This window comes from Pseudochaenichthys georgianus, chromosome 24 (assembly GCF_902827115.2).
Source record: "Pseudochaenichthys georgianus chromosome 24, fPseGeo1.2, whole genome shotgun sequence".
NCBI classification, from domain to species: Eukaryota; Metazoa; Chordata; class Actinopteri; order Perciformes; family Channichthyidae; genus Pseudochaenichthys; species Pseudochaenichthys georgianus.
This window is the reverse complement of record NC_047526.1, coordinates 7,404,498-7,425,598: the sequence shown is the minus strand read 5'-3', so window position 1 is coordinate 7,425,598 and position 21,101 is coordinate 7,404,498. Positions and strand designations below refer to the sequence as shown.

The following is a 21,101-nucleotide window of genomic DNA, read 5'->3' as shown; positions in this document are numbered from 1 at the left end:
TTCAATAAACATTGAATAGCATATCATGCAGTTTGTCGGTGCCTTTTCCTCCGTGTTGTCCTGGTTTGCTGTGCTGCCTCCTAGTAGCCACCATGGTTTGCTGTGCTGCCTCCTAGTCACCACCATGGTTTGCTGTGCTGCCTGGGGATGCTCAAATCGCTCCGAGAAAGGAGTACAAATGTACGGCTTCCCCACTGACACAGAGCGGAGGAAAAAATGGCTGGCTCAAGTCAGCAGGAGCAATTTCACTACCAACAGCAAAACAATATGTGAGGTAATTATATACAAACACTGCATTTGCACTTTTTCACAAAACAAAAACCACACCATTGGGAAAGCTTAATGTTTTGTTTAATACAAAAAAACAGGGAAAGGCTTGAAAGACACTGAGAGTTGAGACTCAGGGTGCAGGGTGAGGGTCTCAGTGCAGGTATTCAGGCTCCATTGAATCCCCCTCTGGTTCTTGTGCTGAAAGAGGGAGTAACAGACAGGAGAAAGGGTTATACACACAGCACACCTATTGGATGGGAAATGCCTTGGGGAGATAAGGTGTGGTCTTTGTTCCCAACTGAAGATATGGAACTTTATTATTTCTGAGTTTAACAAAGTATGACAAATGGCATCAGTAACAGATGTGATATGAATTTCTATAAAGTTGTCTCACATTCTTGGTCATATTTTATATACAGTATGTAATGAGTATAACATGTCCAGTAAGTATAAAGTGTTTCCTAATACTGTGTATTCAACCACTATGGAATATGTATGTGGGCAGACAAAACTTGTTGTTCTGTGTGTGAAGTAACCTCAAGTCACTCCGCAGGCACATTTTGATGCAGACCAGTTTGTCAAGACAAAAAAGGGCAAGACTAGGCTGAGAGCAGAGGCTATACCCACCATCTTCGTGCATCGCCCTGTGGTCAAAAAGAGAAGGGTCCCTGCACCACGATTCACCCTGGGACCTGTATCTACAAAGCCCATCGCTCATGATCACAGCTATAGTGTGAAAGGTGACACAGGTATAATAAGTATGAACTCTTAGTAACAAAAGTAATATTTGTTATTTTTAAGTGGTATAATATTTAAAATGTTCGAAAATGTACAGTGCCATGTCTTCTACTTACATTAGTCTCAAAGATTGAGGGAAGAAGGGATGAGGAGACTGAGAGAAAGGAAAGTGAGGGTGAAGAAAGAGAGGCTAGTGAGGAGAGACAGGGAGGGCGGACACCACCCACTCAGCCAGCAGCCAGTCAGCATACGAGGGAACCAGCAGCCAGTCAACATACGAGGGAACCAGCAGCCAGTCAAACAGATCTATTACAACAATTAAAGAGAAAATTAAAGAGCCAAGAAGGAATCGCCAAAAAAGCAAAAGCTGCACTAAGAAAAATCAGGAAGGAAAATGCAGCTCTCAAGAAAACAATGAAAATAAGGGACAAGAAATATAAGAAAACGTTTTCAAAAGACCAACTGAAGGCATTAGGCAGACTCACCACAAAGGGGATGAAATGGAACAATGAGACAATTAAGAAGGCTTTAAAAATTCGCTTTGGGTGCGGACCAACGGGTTACAAAACTCTGCAGGAATTGAAGATTCCCCTTCCAGGAATAAGGACACTGCATAGAAGGATGCAATGTGTTAAGTTTGAGCCTGGTGTGTTGACAGAGGTCTTTGATTTCTTAAAATTGAAGGCAGATAGATTGACAGACCTTGAAAGGGAGTGTGTGTTGACCTTGGATGAAATGGCAATCACACCAAGTGTGGAGTTAGACATGATTACAGGCAAACTGTACGGTGATGTGACTTTACCAGGTCACACAGGGGTGGCAACACATGCTTGTGTGTTTATGTTGGCTGGAAACACAACACGGTGGAAGCAAGTAGTGGCATATCATTACACTGGCAATTCTACCAATGGAGCAGAGTACAGGCCAATCATTATTGAGGTAATACAGAGGGCAGCATCCATAGGGCTACATGTGCTTGATGTCACCACCGACATGGGTAGCCCTAACCGAGCCATGTGGAAATCCTTTGGGGTGGACCAAAATAAAACATCGGTGCCACATCCAGCAAAACCAGACAGGCAGCTCTATTTCATGCCCGATGTTCCACATCTGGTAAAAAATTTAAAAAGTGCCCTTGTTTACAACGGGCAGGTCTTCATAATTCCTGAGGATGTTGTAAACAGAGAGAACCTCCCCTCTAACGAGGTTTCTGTGGTCCCCATTAAGGACTTATTGCCCTTTCAGGAAGGGATGGCCTTAAAAATAGCTCCCCATCTTTCAGCTGCAGCCATCGAGCCAAGTCACTTCGATAAGATGAAGGTTGGTCTTGCTCTAAATGTGTTCAGTAAGGCTACAAGTGCTGGGCTGAAATACATGGTGCAGCAAGAAAACCGCCCTCTGTCATACCTGACGACAGCGTGGTTCCTGGAGCAGGTTGATCGTTGGTTTGATCTGATGTCATCTCGCCATCCAATTACAGCCCTGAGCAGGCTCAAGATGGAGGAGTACCAAAAGGCCATCACCTTCCTCCAGAACATCGTCCATCTGTTTCGTGGGATAAAGATAGGTCAAAAGGGAGGTTGGAAGCCTGTTCAAACAGGGGTGATAATGGCAACAACATCAATTTTGGCCATACAAGAGGAGATGCTTACACAAGGACACAGGTTTGTGTTAATGTCAAGGTTCACACAAGACTGCCTTGAAAATACATTCAGCTGTGTGAGGTCTAAAAATCCTGTCCCAACTCCAGTGGAATTCCATCATGCACTGAGAATCATATCTGTGGGGCAGTTCCTCACCACCATCAGCTCTGGGAGCTACCAGGAAGACCACAGTAGCTTTTTGGCAGACTTCCTGGACACAGTGGAGCCAAAAATCACTCCATCAGTCAGAGTGGAACAGCTGATGGCGGTGAACAGAGCAGCAGCACCTGACCTCACAAAAACTGAGAAATGTATTCTCTTCCATCTTGCAGGCTACATCGTCCACAAAATCATCAAGTTTGCCAGCATCTGTGAAAAATGCAAAATTGCAACAGAGCACCATGATGAGAGTCCTTCTGGTGACAACAGCTTGTTAGTGGACTTGAAAGACTTCAAGTCAGGTGCTCTTTGTCGTCCCTCCCAAGAAGCCTTTGACTTCATTCACCAAATTGAGGAACTATTTAGGACCAAGACTGGTTCCTCCCTCATGCAGCTCCCCAACGCAGTGGGTGTCTTGGAGAAAGAAGCTCAGGCACTCTCCAGCAGGCTTCCGTCATGCTGTGGAGTACAAGACAAAAATCATTAGAAGATTCATACGGCTGAGGCTGAGAATTGAGGCCAAACAAATCAGAAATGACAGAAAAAAAATCAAATTAAAAGATGGCCATTTTGGAAGCAAGAGCCAATCCAAAAAGGTCAAAAGGAACAACAGCAGCCAAGCTACCACATCCAGCAACCCCCACACAGATCCACAGCTGCAATCATTTCCATTAGCCGTTGCAATGGAAATATTTGGACTAAACATTGCTCTTCCACCTGCCAGCACCCAGCTAACATCACTGCCCCTCCACCCGTAACATCACTGCCCCTCCACCTGCCTACATCACTGCCCTCCACCTGCCAGCACCCAGCCAGAGGAGCGCAAACAACAAAAACAAGCAAGGTGTCCCGTCATGTACCTGGAAGTTTGGGTTGGCAAAATGGAGTAAGAGAGGGACTTGAAAAACCTTGGTGGCTCTCTACTCATGTTACAGTTGTCTTGGTTACAGTTCTCAAGTTTTTTTTTTAAATATGAAATAAAAAATTGAAGTGAAATCAACCTCTTCTCTGGAGAACAAACTTTGATTTCTCTGTCTTGTGAGTTTGCAGTCTTGCAGTTTTGCTCCTCCACCTGTAACATCACTGCCCCTCCACCTGCCATACAGTAGGTTACTAACAAGATTACTTATATAATACAGTGATAGAATACATGTTTAGTATGTTTACTTATATAAAACAGTAGTATTAAACTTAGCTTGTGTTTTCACTCTCACTTAAGTCCCTCTCCCTTTGCCATCAATCCAGAATCAGCTGAGCTGCAACATAATACAGACAGGTAATAATCAACAGAATCACAAGGACACAATATGGCTCTGCTAAAAACACTCACTCTTACACGCACCAAAGATATCTTTATCTAATATTTAACTCCCTCCACCCCCGCATACAATCCCGTTTAGAAGCCCCTCTTCTCTAATTCAACATGTTGGACGAAATGACATTAAGAGAATGGAATTTACAATTAAAAGGCTGTTCAACGTGTGTTGCTAACTTGCTTCGGTATGCTAGCTTAATCTGTTATCTGTAAACGTTCCCTAAATCTACTAATTTAGGGATAATCCACTGACATCCTTTAATACACATGTTCATTAGAATCAGATGTACTGATAATATCCGCAATATAAATATTTAAACTTCTTCTTACCTTTAAAAGTCCGTCAAGAACGGTCTATTATGCTGCAACTCCACAGCTCTGCCAGCCTTGGCGCTAACTTCCGGGGAACGATTGAGAGGCTCCACGATCCGCCATTGCTGTAAAAAAGTGGTCCATTGGAGTGAACGGAGATGTCGTAACTCTTCTATTAAATGGCTCTGGATTAACCGATTCAGCCGCGTTTTTTTTTTGTAATGCTATTGAACACGTCTTTTGATCAGATTGACAGCTACGGTGAGACGATCTCCCTAGCGCCGTAAAGGTACGTGTTGTGATGTCTGTGTTTGCTTCCCCTGTCGCGAGTCCGGATCACTCAGTGATGATACTATATAGCTAAATAATCTGTTGAACCTCAGCTTTAATCGGATATCTTGTATGTGCAGAAACGATAAGTAATAAGGGTACTTTTATCTTGAGTTCTGTGCCAATGTCCGTTAGCATTTTTTCGCTAAGGGGTCATTTAGATGCTTCTTATGAGACTTGTGTTTTGTTTTGGTAAAAATTGTTTGTATCGTCAGTTAGCTGAGATTTTTCCGTTAATCTGGTATAACACATTAATAGGTTCTTAAATATTAATATTATCTCCTGAGACACAGTGTCGTGAAAAAAAAAACATTGGGGTTTAACAGGTTAAGTAAAATTTCGTAACGCTAATGTTATAATAGTTAGATTGCTCTGAAGATGGAAGGTGATATTCTATTAATTTTCACGTTCAAGCAGTCGGTGATATTTGCCGACCGTCTTTCCTGCAACGGCAGTTTAAACTGTATTTCCTTTCTCCTGTAATATGACTTGATCGCTTTAAACTCTGCACACTCAGCTCTGATTGGTCAGCAGGTGGTGCTTTGACTGACTTGATCTCTTAGCCTGCAACCTAACCTGCTCCGGACCAGGCTAGCCGCTCAGCATAAGTTACCATGGAGATCTCGCTAAGAAGTGAACCAGCGTCGTAGGACCGGAAACCCAGTTCTATTTCGTATATGGCTTCGCCCTCTAAGGCTATCGCTATTTGGTAATCCCCCTGTGCACCCGCGCAGCACTGAAAACACTTGTAGTCCACGCCCGCCCGCAAGGTGGGCCCCACCCTCGGGCTCCCTTCCGGTATAAATAGGAAGGAGGCCCGACAATCAGCTGCCTCTTTTCTTCAGCACCCCGTTAGACTGAAGCACTGATCAAAGAAACAAACATGAGTAACCGTTGTGTAAAAGATTGTCCCTCATGTGGCTCGGGGTACATCATGAGCTATGACCCACATAACATGTGCGAGTCCTGCCTGGGGTCTGAGCACGCGAAAGCGGCTCTAACCCAGCATGCGTCATGTGCTCACTGAGCCCATCTTCCTCTGGTCGGCCGCTACTGCGACGATTGGCCCGTCCCGGCTTACGAGCCCGCGGACGAGCGCCTGGAGCCGAGTGCCGGGCAGGAGTTGGACGACTCCTACCCTGCCTCCCTCCACGGTTCACCGTTCGGTTCCCCCCTCCCTCCTCTCCCCCAGACGGGGGAGACAGAGTCGGAGCAGGGTGCCAGGTTGGCGGCCGAACGCACTGTTCCAAACACAGCGCCACCAGTGATAGGTGGCATTTTAGTGGAACTGCCGGAGATTATTAGCAAGGTGGCTGCCTGCAAAAATCTCCCCGTTCCCCTGGCTCAGGAGAGTTGTGCTCCGGACGATATGGCCAGAGTTTTCTCACGGGTGCAGACGGTCAGGAGTGACCCGATCTGGCCACGTTTTCCCGCCATCAGGAGGTACCAGGAGGGGTCGGCGCCGAACCCGAGGGCCATAAAGGCTTCGGTGGCCACATTTCTTCCCTTCACCAAGGTGGAGGGGTTTACAGATGTGGGCTTCCTAGCCACCCCTTCTCTGGAGCCGAGCCCGACGGCGTTTTTCGGGGTAAAACAGGCCAGCTTGATTGCCGGACAGCGTCCTACGTTGGCCGCCCCCAGAGACCAGTATGTTGCCCACCAGGCCGACCGGGTGCACCAGTGTGCCTTCCAGGCGTCGGCGAACAACATCGCGCTGCTCTCAAACTCGGTGGTGACGGTGGAGCGGTCCACCACCTTGGCCGCGGATGAGGTGGGAGAGATCAGCAAGGCGGCCAGTACGGTGCTCACTCTGTGCGCGGCTGTAGCTGTCTCTCAGGCCAGGATTACAGCGTGGGTGACGCAGATCCAGCGCCACCTCTGGCTGCAGCAGGCGGTCATATGGTCAGATGAAACCAAAATAGCACTTTTTGGTAAAAACTCAACTAGACGTGTTTGGAGGAGAAAGAATGCTGAGTTGCATCGAAAGAACACCATACCTACTGTGAAACATGGGGGTGGTAAAATCATGCTTTGGGGCTGTTTTTCTGCAAAGGGACCAGGACGACTGATCCGTGTAAAGTAAAGAATGCATGGGGCCATGTATCGTGAGATTTTGAGTGACAACCTCCTTCCATCAGCAAGGGCATTGAAGATGAAACGTGGCTGGGTATTTCAGCATGACAACGATCCCAAACACACCGCCCGGGCAACGAAGGAGTGGCTTCGTTAGAAGCATTTCAAGGTCCTGGAGTGGCCTAGCCAGTCTCCAGATCTCAACCCCATAGAAAATCTTTGGAGGGAGTTGAAAGTCTGTGTTGCCCAGCGACAGCCCCAAAACATCACTGCTCTAGAGGAGATCTGCATGGAGGAATGGGCCAAAATACCAGCAACAGTGTGTGAAAACCTTGTGAAGACTTACAGAAAACGTTTGACCTCTGTCATTGCCAACAAAGGGTATATAACAAAGTATTGAGATTAACTTTTGTTATTGACCAAATACTTATTTTCCACCATAATTTGCAAATAAATTCTTTAAAAATCAGACAATGTGATTTTCTGGATTTTTTTTCTTTTATTTTGTCTCTCATAGTTGAGGTATACCTAGGATGAAAATTACAGGCCTCTCTCGTCTTTTTAAGTGGGAGAACTTGCACAATTGGTGGCTGACTAAATACTTGTTTGCCCCACTGTATATAGCGGAGTCGCAGTCTTACACGCTTCTCTGCGCTCTCTCCTAGGCAGTCATCCATAGGAATCCCGAACCCAATAAAATACCCAATATTAGCGGTGTGTGTGTCTGCCCAAGGACAATTTAAGGTAAACCTAATAGAGGTGTCATACATAATAACCTAATACAAGTAAATGTAACAACTACTACAGTGCATCAAAACAGGAAGATTACATGTGGTAAGATCTCTAGCATCTAAAGCAATATTGGTAAATGATTTAATATCAGATTATAATATTGATATATCCTGTCTCACTGAAACTTGGTTGAGACATGAAGAATAGGTCAGCATAAATCAGGCCACTCCACCCAGCCATATCAACACTCATATTGCTCGAGACACGGGCCGAGGAGGTGGAGTTGCAGCAATCTTTGACTCAAGTTTACTGATCAATACTAAACCAAAATTAAATTATACCTCCTTTGAAAGCCTCGTTTTTAGTCTTACGCATCCGACCTGGAAAACTTTGCAGCCAATCTTATTTGTTACAGTGTATCGTGCACCAGGTCCTTATTCAGAACTCTTTGAGTTTTTATCAACTTTGGTTCTTAAAACAGACAAAGTAATTATCGTAGGTGACTTTAATATTCATGTTGACAATGATAAAAATAGCCTTACGGTTGCATTTAACTCTATATTAGATTATGTTGGTTTATGTCAGAGTGTAAATAAACCAACCCACTGCTATAATCACACTCTCGACTGTTATGATTCTGTTTAGTTGGTATTTTTGTTGTGTGCTATTTCCTGTCTCACCCCTCTCTTCTCTGTATTCCTCTGCAAGGCTGGCGTGTGACAGGGAGTTGGCTGGCTCCTCCCAGTAGCAGACGAGGCACACCTGTTTCCACTCACCTCTTCACCTGTAGATATAAAAGCCCGGTCCTCATGCCACTTCCCTGCCAGATAATTCCTCTGTGTTTCGACCCTCCGGTGTGTCTCGCTGCTCTCCTCGTTGTTTGGATTATTGTTTGGATTTTTGCCAGCCAACTTCCTGACTCCACTGCCGTATGTTTTGTTTTCTGCTTGAATAAAGCTTTTTGTTTATTGAACAATCTCTCTCCAGTCTTTTGCTTTGGGATCCAAAATTCTATAGGCCGTAACACTCGACCTTGTTCTGATTTATGGTATTGAAATTGAGCAACTATTAGTCGAACCGCATAATCCTGCCATTTCTTAGTAACTTTTGAACAGTGATGTACCTGAACGCGTTCAATGAACGATCGTTCATGAACGCGTTCATATTTTGGGCGAACGTGAACTGAACGTACTGTATTTCCGCTAGATGAACGTAATTGAGAACGCGTTCATTCTCAGCGCTGTATAACGGCGTTCAAAAGTGCGTTCATTCTCAGCACTGTATTATAACGGCGTTCAAAAGTGTGCCAGATTTCATATGCCTTTCAGCCGAAAACCCAGTTAAAACACACCGTAAACAGGCTTCAAAATAATGCGGAAAACCACCCAATTTGGCAACAGCAAGCTGCCTGTGACGCGTACGCGCCTGTCACCCCTGGCTGTCGCACTAAAATATAAATATACTAAATATATCAGACTCCTCACAACAAACAATGTGGAACCGCGGAACTGGCGAGCATTGAATGAATGAATGAATGAATTAGTATGGACGAAGCCGAGAGCAGCTGCAGCAGCACTCGCTCAGAGTGAGACTCTACGGCAGGGGTGGGGAACCTCCGGCCTCCGGGCCGTATACGGCCCGCGAGACAATTTGGTACGGCCCTCGAGGTAATTTATAAACACACGCAAAAAATAAAAAAATGAAAGAAATCTAGACCGCAAAATAATTAAACAAGCAAGTGCCTGTTTTTCCTGGCCAAGATCAGGGTCCTTGAACACAACACGAGCCTAACGTGTCATCACGTGGTATATGTCTCGACTGACAGGGGTGCAGTTCTGACGGAGAGCACCAGAACGCCACTCCAGCACTTCAGAAATTGCAGTACCGATAAGTCCATACACATGCCGCAGTTTCTGCGTGTCTATGTCTTTAGTTGAAAGCCCAGTGGCGATCTGCTCATCTGTCATACAGTCAATAACTTTGTTGTTATCATTAGCATCTGGTTAGCTAGCTATGCTAACGAATATAAGAAGCTTTGTCTTCAACCAGTGAGGTAAAGGCACATCTTTATATGATCATTATAGTTATAAAAACAGGTAAAACAGGTATAAAATACTATATGACAGTTATTAATAAAGAAGAATACAGTTTGAAAGGGGAGTGATTTGTCAAATATCCATAAATTAAAAGAAAATCTGCTTACAGTTGTGTTTGGGTGTTGAGAGATGTGTCCATAGATCTCCTAATGTTGCTCTCAAAGTGCACCAGATTGATGCTTTTAACTTCAACATTTAAAAAAAATCTTCCCAGGGGAGCATGCCCTCCGGACCCCCCTAGAGGAGGTTAGGTCCCCCCCCCCCCACTTAAATCATGTTCACATGGATAGGAAACTAAATACATTTGCACACATCTTGTGTCCATATCTTTCTGTTTTGGTGGTCACGCCACACCGTGCATGTGCATGCATACGCGAGTCATGGTGAGATATCTGGATTAAGAGGTTGCTTTTTCTTTGCACAGAATGAAATGAATGGGCTGTGATTTTAGTTTTTTTAAGCAGAGGTCAATAACTTGTACAGCCCTCTGAGGATATTGTAAACATTGAAATGGCCCATTAACATCGTACAGGAGACAAATAATAGCTCGCAGCAACGTATTGAAAAAATAACTATAAATTAGTTCATCTTTGAAACCATGAACTTTAGTTCAACATTTTGAATTATGAACTATGAACTGAACTAGTTCATTTTAAAATCTGTGAACTGAACTAGTTCATGTAGAAAGTGAACTTTCCCAACACTGCTTTTGAAGTACTGTTACTAGACTACAAAGCATTAGTCAAAAGCTCTTGCAGCAGAAACCTATCTGTTAGTGCTATAGCCAAGTTTAAGGAAGAGATTCCACCAATACATAACTCGATAGCATGTCTGCATGTAAGGGAGGAAACTTATACAAAATGTACACCACCCCAAATGTATCATGTTGTTGATAGTGCTACAGATGCGCTGCGAATACAATTAGACTCTGTTGCTCCTTTGAAAAAGAAGAAAATAAAACAACATAGATTAGCTCCATGGCATAATGCCGAAACCCGCAAAATAAAGCAAAAGTCTAGACAACTTGAAAGGATATGGCGTTCCACTAAACTCGAAGAATCTCGTTTAATTTGGCATATTACTCTCAATGAATATAAGAAAGCACTGCGTAAAGCGAGAGCAGCCTACTACTCTTCATTAATAGATGAGAATAAGAATAATGCAAGATTTCTTTTCAGCACTGTAGCCAGGCTGACAGAGAGCCACAGCTCGATTGAGCCTTCTATTCCCATAGCACTCAGTAGTAATGATTTGATGTGCTTTTTTAACGATAAAATTGTTACTCTTAGAAACAAAATTAATGACCTCTTGCCTTTGACCAGTATAGTGTTATCAACAGCTCACGGAAACGTAAGTTCTAATATTACACTAGATAGTAAACTAGAATGCTTTTCAGCCATAAACCTTGAACAATTACATTCAATGATTCTCTCTTCTAAACCATCAACGTGCATGTTAGACCCAATTCCAACTAAGCTGTTGAAGGAAGTTTTTCCATTAATTAGCACTTCTTTATTAAATATTATGAATATGTCGTGTGCTTCCACTTGTCGTGTGCTGCTGTCCTGGCGAGATTTTATCCCGGGGGGCGTTACGGAGAGACCGGAGCGGCTTCGCGTTCGGGCTGCGGCCTGCTTTACACCTGCTGTAGCAGAGGCCTGTATCCACCTGCTCCATCTGTCGTGCTCTACGGTGCCGAGGACGTTTTACCACGGGGATATCGCTGAGAGACCGGAGCGCCTCTACGCCTCGAGCTGGTCCTGCTTCGCCTATCCTGCTGTAGGCCTACTTAGGAGGTTCTGCACCGGGGATATCGCGAGGAGAACGGAGCGCCTCCACATTTCGGGCCTGCTTGCACGCCTATCCGGATGCTCTGCTGGTCTGGGAAAATGGCCCATATCGGGATTCTGCTGTGCCTGTTAACTGTTTTGGACTATGAGAATATCTCTAGTCATTCTGAGAAGACTACTGGATTCATGTCTGTTCTGCCACCTGCAGTGGGCATCCCCTGCAAAGGTTCGGATGTGTTACACAAATAATTACCGGTTGCCTTGTCACAGACAATCTGCTCGACAAAATATGTTTGTCTTTTTTATTTTCCTGCGATGATGGTTCTTCAGGACTGCTTCTTAAGCTCTAATCACACTCTCGCAGACTTTTCCGGTGTTTCTAAATTAGATGACAATGTATGTGTGTCATTTAAGAGGAAAAGATGCCTGTTTTTTTTGTTGTTATTACTGTCAGGAAATGTACAACCTAACCCTGGTCCGCCCAGTAGTAATAGTCAGATCGCTACTCCTGCTGATTTTAAAGCTACGTCTGGGTTGGGTTTCATCCACTTGAATGTGCGCAGTCTGTTAGGTAAACTAGATGTTGTCCGTATCTGGGCAAAATCGACTGACGCTGACGTCATTGTCTTATCTGAAACATGGCTAAATAAGTCTATTTTGGCCTCTGACATTGCCTTAAATGGTTTTAATGTGTATCGTACCGACCGGCCTAATAAAGGTGGTGGCGTTGCAATTTATGTTAAGAATAAATTCAGTGTAACCACATTAATTTCCAAATCGATCAGTAAGCAATTTGAATTGTTAGCCTTAAATATAGAAGTGGCAAAGGGTCAACAGGTCATGGTGGTGGGCCGCTACAGACCCCCCTCAGCTGTCAAAGACTCCTTGTCTTCACTAGCAAATCTTTTATCACAACTAGACTACAAGGAAATAGTGCTACTTGGAGATTTTAACTGGGACTGGTTAACTGCAGTGTCAGAGGATTTTAAAAACCTTTGTATCTCTTTAAATGTTACTCAGATTGTGGACAGTCCTACTCGCCCAAATATTAAGTCCCCAAATAAATCCTCCCTAATTGATCTCATTTTAACTAATGTTCCCCATAAATATTCTTCTGTGGGAGTATTTGCAAATGATCTGAGCGATCACTGTGTTGTAGCCACAATTAGGGACACTAAGGTCCAAAATGTTAAACCTCGCATTATCATCGAGAGATATAAAACATTTTGTGGAGCAGGGTTTTGTGCATGATCTGTTTGATTTTGATTGGGGTAAAATCGATCTGTGTGCTGATGTTGAAACCGCATGGTCTTATTTTTATCTTGGTTTTATGGAGATCATTGATAGACATGCACCCCTGCGTACATTTAGAGTAAAGGGACGAGACAATCCTTGGTTTTCTGCTGAGCTGTCTAGTCTCCTTCATGAGAGAAACAAGGCCTGGGCAAAGGCTAGGCAATCAGGCTCAGAGATAGAATGGCTGCGTTTTAGGCAGCTAAGGAATAGCTTCACTTCAAATGTAAAAAGTGCAAAGTCGAAGTACTATTTGTCAGTTACCACAGAAAACCTAAATAATCCTAGGAAATGTTGGAAAGCAATAAAATCGATATCAACCGGTGAGATCCGTAATGAGCTACCTCCGTGCCTTACCACAGCATCTGGCCCTATATCGGACAGGGCTACTATGCTAAATTGCTTTAATGAGCATTTTGTGTCCTGTGGTTCTCTATTTGATTCTGTCACTAACTATGCTTCTGTAAACACCACAGTCTGTGACTCTGAACAACGTGGTCTGGAAAACCCTTTCAGTTTTACCCCTTTTACTGTTGATGTTGTTCATGAAGCCTTATCTAAGCTAGATCCTAGGAAACCGGCTGGCCCGGTTACCCGAATACTCGATTCTGATTGTAAATTCTTAACATGTGACACGTTGTTAATACAGTACAGACCGCTGTCAAGGACTATAATGAAGGTTGCTAAGGAGGATCAAGAAAGAGAAAGGAAAAGAGGTTAAAAGACGGAGCGCTGGACGTCAGATAAATCACCAGAAGAAGGCGGAGAGGAAGTAAACACTAACAGGACACGGAATGGGCTCTGTAGTGTGTTTAGCATATGGCCGTGTACAGGCCCGGTTCCAGAACAAAATGACTCAGGGTGCCTCTGAGGTTACAGCAGTAGCAAGTTTACATGAGCAGTAGTGACCGGCAACAGCAATGAAAAATAGCATTGATGGTCCCCATGAACAGATTATGGCATTTGTTATGTTTTGAAACCAAGCAAGTGAGAACATTTCAAGTGAGTGCACTTTTAGTGCAATCCTGAAATATTTCATATAGTCCAAAGTGGACTGTGGCAAAGAAAAGCACAAAAGCTTCAAAACTGTACTGATAAAACAAATGAGAACATATTGTAAATCAAGGCAAATATTATTTGAACCAGCTCATGGTTTGAAATGGCAAACATTGAAAAGCAAAAGTATTATTAAAACCATGTAGCCTACTAAACATCACCTTGGTCCCATCATATACTCTGGGAAGAGAACATTTACTGTCCTTGAAAACTGGTATCACATCATCATGTGAGGTTGAATTTGTGACCTGGAGAACATTTCAGCTGCAACATTAGCTTGTTGATAAGCTTGGGATATGAGATCTTTTTGTAGCCATTCGTGGTGAAGGCATCTGTGCTATTGTATATGCATTATTTTTGACCCAACATTTCTACAGGCATGGCAGAATATGGCACTATTTTCACATATTCTAGCCCTTGTCTATTTGTATACCACGAGCTGCAAAATGACCACCTAACCCCACTGTACAGGCGGGTACTTGTTTAGATATACCTGGGCAGGCTCTGTTTTGCCGTGGTATCCTGGCTGGCACCTGCGGGCCGCAGAGGGGCGGCGTAGTTTCGGGCGACGAAGAGTGCTGCTCCGGGGTTGAGGGCGGCGAGTCAGGCGGTAAGCTAGTGTCCACAACGGAGGGTCACGTGATGTCCCCATCTGACCTGTTGCTACGGTCTGCAGTAGATGCAGTGTTGCTGGCGTTTAGTGATGGTTGATTTAACCATTTTCGTATAAATGATTATCCACAGATGTGTGTCACTGCTGTGGAAGCACTTTGGAAATGATGCACGCGCAGCGGAGCAGGTCACGCGCACCTGACACAATTTGTTGTTAGTATTTTTCGCTCCGTTCTCTTTTTTGAATAGAGGGTGCATACCATTCAACTGCCCGAAGATCCCGGCGCGAAGCCTGAAGAGTAAACACCAGGTTTACTAATCTACCCGCACAATTTGTCTGGTGTCGGAATGTCTCGCTATGTTAGTACATTGTTAAAAAACAAAACACCATTTAATTTCGGGTTAAAATGTGTTAAAATGCGTTTGACACCGTTGATCATCTCATCTTAAAGCAGAGGCTACTCAGTATTGGCCTATCCAGCCTTGCAGTGGGGTGGTTTGTGAACTACCTCTCTGAAAGGTCCCAATGTGTTCATTTTGATGGACTGTCTTCTGAGTGGTTAAGCATTTCTAATGGTGTCCCACAAGCTTCTGTTTTAGGACCACTTTTATTCTCCATATGTATTAACGAAGCTACTTTACATTTTTATGCGGATGATACTGTGATGTATTGTGCAGGTCCCTCCATTAAGGAGGCTGGTGTTAAATTACAGGCTGTTTTTAACACTATTCAGACTCAGTTCTCTGAATTAAAGCTTCTTTTAAATGTGGATAAAACCAAGGTAATACTCTTTTCAAAAGCAAAAAAGACACCAGAGCCTGTTTTAGATATTGTAACTACGCAAGGAACAAAACTTGAAGTTGTTGCCTGTTACAAATACCTTGGTATCTGGCTTGATGATTGTCTCTCTTTTAAACTTCATGTCAATAACCTGCTAAAAAAACTGAGGGTTAGGCTAGGGTTCTTTTTCAGAAACAAGTCCTGTTTCTCGCTTGAGGCCAGGAGAAGGCTAATCACTGTGACCTTTTTACCTGTGCTGGACTATGGGGATCTGGTCTATATGAATGCACCTGCCAATTGCCTGGTCAAGTTAGATGCTGCGTATCACAGTGCACTGAGATTTGTGACAAACTGTAAAGCATTAACCCATCACTGTACCCTGTATGCAAGGGCTGGTTTGCTTTCACTAACTGTATGGAGGCTCAGTCACTGGTACATTTTTATATACAAAGCCATGCTAGGGAAACTTCCATCTTATATCTGCTCCCTGATCTCACGGAAGATTTTAAGTGGCTACTGCCTGAGATCGAATGCTGTGGTTTTATTAAATGTGCCAACTTGGTATCTGTTTATGTGGATAACTATGTAAATGATGCTGGATGATGTCCTTTTGTTGTTCTGTTTATGCTTTTATGTTTCATGTGGAACTACTTGAACAGTTCTCCCTTGGAAAACAGATCAATGATCTCAATGGGATTTTATCTGTATAAATAAAGGTTTGAAATGAAATGATGTCTTTATTATCAGGCTATGTTCCACAATCATTCAAAGTAGCAGGTTTTAGCCAACTATAGACCTATTTCTAATCTTCCATTCCTCTCAAAGATTCTTGAGAAAGCGGTCGCAAAACTGCTGTGTGATTACTTAAAAAACAATGATTTATTTGAAGATTTTCAGTCTGGCTTTAGAACACATCATAGCACAGAGACAGCTCTGGTTAAAGTCACACATGACATTCTAATAGCCTCAGACAAGGGACTTGTCTCTATTCTTGTTTTGCTCGATCTCAGTGCTGCATTTGATACTATCGACCATGATATCCTATTGCAAAGACTAGAGCACTTAGTTGGCATACAGGGAACTGCTTTAGGCTGGTTTAGGTCCTATCTATCTGAACGCTCTCAGTTTGTACGTGTTAACGATGAATCTTCCACGCAAACCAAAGTTAGCCATGGAGTGCCACAGGGCTCAGTGCTCGGACCTATTTTGTTCACATTATATATGCTTCCGTTAGGCAATATTATAAGGAATCATTCTGTAAACTTTCATTGTTATGCCGATGATACTCAACTATATTTATCAATCAAGCCTGATGAAATTAATCATCTAAATAAAATTCAAGACTGCCTCAAGGACTTAAAAACGTGGATGACCTTAAACTTTTTGATGCTAAACACGACCAAAACTTGGCCCGAAGAATCTACGAAACAAATTATCTAAAGATATACTAACTATGGATGGCATTAATTTGGCCTCCAGTGAGACTGTAAGGAATCTTGGTGTTATATTTGATCAGGATTTATCCTTTAACGCCCACATAAAATCAATTTCAAGGACCGCCTACTTCCATCTACGTAACATTGCAAAAATCAGGCATATCTTGCCTCAAAACGATGCAGAGAAACTAGTCCATGTATTTGTTACTTCTAGGCTGGATTATTGTAACTCTTTATTATCAGGGAGTACCAAGAAGTCAGTCAAGTCGCTTCAGCTGATTCAAAATGCTGCAGCTCGTGTACAGAGTTAGGAAAAGGGACCACATTACTCCTGTTCTGGCTGCCTTACACTGGCTCCCTATAGAACACAGGATATCATTTTAAATTATTCTTCTCGCCTACAAAGCCCTTAATGGGCAGGCGCCATCTTACCTTAAATAACTCATTATACCCTACTGTCCTAGTAGGGCATTGCGTTCCAAGAATGCAGGGTTGTTGGTTGTTCCTAGAGTCTCTAAAAGTACAATGGGAGCCAGAGCCTTTTCTTATCAAGCTCCACATTTGTGGAATCAGCTTTCAGTTTGTGTTCGGGCGGCAGACACCCTATCCGTTTTTAAGAGTGCGCTTAAGACCTTCCTTTTTGATAAAGCTTATAGTTAGGGCTGATTAGATTCAGCCGCTAGTTTTGCTGATATAGTTTGTCGGGGGACATCTTACTTCTTCCTTCTCTCTGTCTATACCTGTGTATTCTCATGTTCCGATTAACCCAGCTTCCCCACATTTCTTTCTTTTTGGTGTCTATATACGCCGGGATCCGGAGTCATGGATGATCCTGCGGTCCTGTGTCCTGGATCGCGAGCCCTGGATAGCGAGTTGTGGCTGTAGTCCTGGATCATCGGTCCTGGGTGGATATCCTCATGGATTCATCTTCCTATTATACACACATGCATTTCAAAACATTTGGACTACCTATGTTGCAAATGTATTATCTTTTCAATTTACACACGGCATCTATTGCACGTCTGTCCGTCCTGGGAGAGGGATCCCTCCTCTGTTGCTCTCCCTGAGGTTTCTCCCATTTTCCCCTTTAAACTGTGGGTTTTCTTCGGAAGTTTTTCCTTGTACGATGTGAGGGTCTAAGGACAGAGGGTGTCGTATTGTCATACTGATATTCTGTACACACTGTGAAGACCACTGAGACAAATGTAACATTTGTGATATTGGGCTATATAAATAAACATTGATTGATTGATTGAGAGTTGCTGATCAAAAGCGGGAACACAAACCACCAAATACAAACAAATAATTCAGATCCAGTCGTCATGTCTCCACTCCGGAGGGATTCCCCGATCATTTCTTACAGTTTCTCATCAAGGGGGTGTCTGGACCCCGGTGCAAACACACTGCCTGAGGAAGGTTATGTGTATTATTTTTGTCATTAACTTTTTTCGGACCACTTATTTATTTTGGTGATGATCCGACCTCCATGCTGCTACTCTGGTTCAAATTGCATCCACCAAACACTATGATTTATCTCGACCTCCCCAACATAACCAAAATCTGTCACGGTGTGAGATGTTTTTTTTTTAGCTGTTCTGTCGTCATTTCCTGCGATCTTCTTAATGCAGTCAGTCAAAATGAATGAATAGGCGTGTCTTTGACTATGTATAGGCATATATGGGCGTTACGTGAAGCTTTTGCGGAAAAGCTGAGCCGCATTTCGAGTCGATTGTGATAAAGGGAAACAGGCGTAGGATGTGCCGTACGCACTTCCCTCGCCGGTACGCAATGTTTTGTGAATCGAAAAATGTTTGTAGGCCTACCTATTTTTTTGCTTTGTACTACGTAAGTAACCTTCCCACGTGAATCCTATGCACGGCGTTATAAATGAGGCCCCTGGACACATTCAATTTGGAAGCTGTACATTTTTCCATGTTAATATTTGCATTCCTTTTTATTTAGCGATGTTTTTCCTGATAAAGTTATCTCTACTACGTAGCATGTAGCTTGTAGCATATAGATGAGACGTGATGTGATTCAGCAGTCTTTATTACTTGTTTGCGCACATAATATGTGTGTGTGTGTGTGTGTGCACGACTGTTAGGATACAATAGTGTGTGTATCTGTGCGCAATTGTTGCAAGGAGGGGGGAAAAACACAACGCTGCACAGCTCCGTTGATGGGACTTGGCTAATCAGCGGCTAGCACTCATCACATACTGAGCTCAGCCCCTCTCCAACACATCAGCTTGGCTAAATAGACAATGTTAGCCCCCATCTTTTGGGATTTCAGATTATAATTATCCAAATAGTATTTTCTCATCCTGAATACTAAATTGAGATGGTTTTGTTCTAACTATGTTTCTTCTATACAGGCCAGCACCTCACATACTACCAGCGGAAAACCTGTGATGATAGATGATAGATTCTGCATGTCAGACTGACCCACCGAAGCTGCATACTGTATTTTTTATGGGTTCAATGAACCGTTAATTTAGACAATAAAGTCACGACAGTTTATATAAAATGTGTCATGATTATTCATGTTTGATGGGTAAAGTATATGCAGATTTCAAAAGCAAAAGGTTGTGTTTGGACTTTTTTTGTCATCAAAAAATGGGTGTTATGCCATTGCTGTGTAGTATATCATATAATATAATAGTAACGCCATGTACAATGACAGAATGAAATGAAAGATTGCATAACACCATATACTCCAGTATTTATTTTCATGAACAATATTAGCATACGTTTTACACATTTGCATACGCTCGTGCCGGGGCCGTGCCTCACCCCCCTCTTCTGCAGGGGGGTGTGGTCAGCTGCAGCTCATTTGCATTAAAGCTACGTCACAGAATCAGCCCTTGCAAAAACAGGGCTGGAATAGAGCAAATAGAGCGAAATGAGGCATGGCTAAAATGCATGATCTGTTTTTTTTATTTTGAAAAAAAACTAAATGTTTTATATAGGAATGGCCCTACAATATATTTGTCAAACATAGCATTGTTATGTGTTTGTGCCCTGATCAGGCACTCCTAGTGTGATGTGTCATGTCTAGCTGTAGTTTCCTGTTATGGTTTTGTAGTCCTTATCGTTTCCCCTCCAGGTGTACCCATTTGTAATTAACCCAGGTGTGTCTTGTCTCGTCATTACCTCATGTATGAGTATTCTGCTTTCCCCTTTGTCTGGGGCTGATAGTGTCTGTGCAGTATGTGTTCTTGTCTGTCATTACTTTATATTTCCTTTGTTCAACCATGGTGGTAATTATTAATTACATTTTTTTGATTACTTTCGGCTACCGTCTCCTTTATTATGTTGCCTTGACTCAACATCGAGCCTGCTAACCATCAATGGTAACGTAATAAGCATGATGGGTCCACTTAAATCAAAAGAATAAGGGCTTTTGTTTACATGTTGAGCAAATAAGGCATTTCAATACAAGCAGTTTTCTCACCCTGCACCGTGACAAAGCTTCTATCTCCATTATGGGATTATTGAATGTTTCCCAGCGCCCTCAAATGAAATGAGCAGCAGATTGACATGGAGGGGAATACCACCTCCCATTCAAAGGTCTGTGGATTCCTGGCTCCTGTTCTTTTTCCCATTATCTCTGTGGGTTCCTCTGTGTGACAGCTTAAAGCCCAGACTGTTCCTGGACCATTACCCAGAATCCATCTCCCCAACATGGCATGTCAGGCCTCTCCAACAGCAGGTGCATGCATCTGAAAGCAGCATGTTTGTAAAGCCTTCACTGCGGGGCTAAAGGTCTTATGCACGGTGCAGGAGGAAGAAGATACCGCGAAATTCTATTTCCAAGAAAAATGTGTTTTCCTTGTTTTATTTTGAAAGCGGTTTATTAATATACATTGGACAACAGATTTTGGTATTTTTGGAATGGAAGAAAATCTACCTTTAGCGCTAACATCACGACATCAAATACTATCCGAGACACCTTCATGGTGTTCTCAAAGCATTTTCACTTTGAGAGAGCATGCAGGAGTATCCAAACAGATGCCGGCGAAGTGACGGCAATGTCAGCAGAAGAGCAAGCAGAGGGTTTGTTTGCTCGTCAAACGGTCCTCATTATGTAGAACGAGAATAAAGCAAATGGAGAAGAGAGCAAGACCATCTCATTTAAGCGAGCACAAACTTAAATTGCCATTTGTTTTCTAAAACGGAATCACAGCGAGTTGACAGCGCAATCAAAGCACAATGCCTTCGATGAAGAGCGCGGCCATTACAGTGTGCGCTGAACCGAGCCAAATTGGTTATTTCAATGGCACAGGCAGGAGAGGGAAGTGTATTACGGAGCACACTACACACTACAGCTTCAAAAAAAGCTTGGAGCTGGGCGTGTCTGAAGCTTGGGGATTTTATTCGAGCAACGCGACCAACAACCAATCACATGAATCTCCCGCCCCCGACATACAAAGCAAAAAACCCCGGGGATTTTATGTAAGCAATAT

At 43.2% G+C, this 21,101-nt stretch overlaps 1 long non-coding RNA gene across 2 annotated transcripts; it reads right to left on the bottom strand.

Annotated features, from left to right (window-relative positions):
• Nucleotides 1–334: 334 nt before the first annotated feature.
• Nucleotides 335–2,679, bottom strand: LOC117440335 (uncharacterized). 2 transcript variants are annotated; one of them, XR_004551245.2, is made up of 3 exons: nt 2,661–2,679; nt 2,416–2,553; nt 335–468 (listed from the first exon to the last, which is right to left on the bottom strand). It is a non-coding gene; the product is annotated as an uncharacterized lncRNA (long non-coding RNA). The 2 variants fall into 2 exon arrangements; XR_011642648.1 differs by lacking the exons at nt 2,416–2,553; nt 2,661–2,679 and adding an exon at nt 898–969.
• Between the last annotated feature and the right edge of the window lie 18,422 nt (nt 2,680–21,101).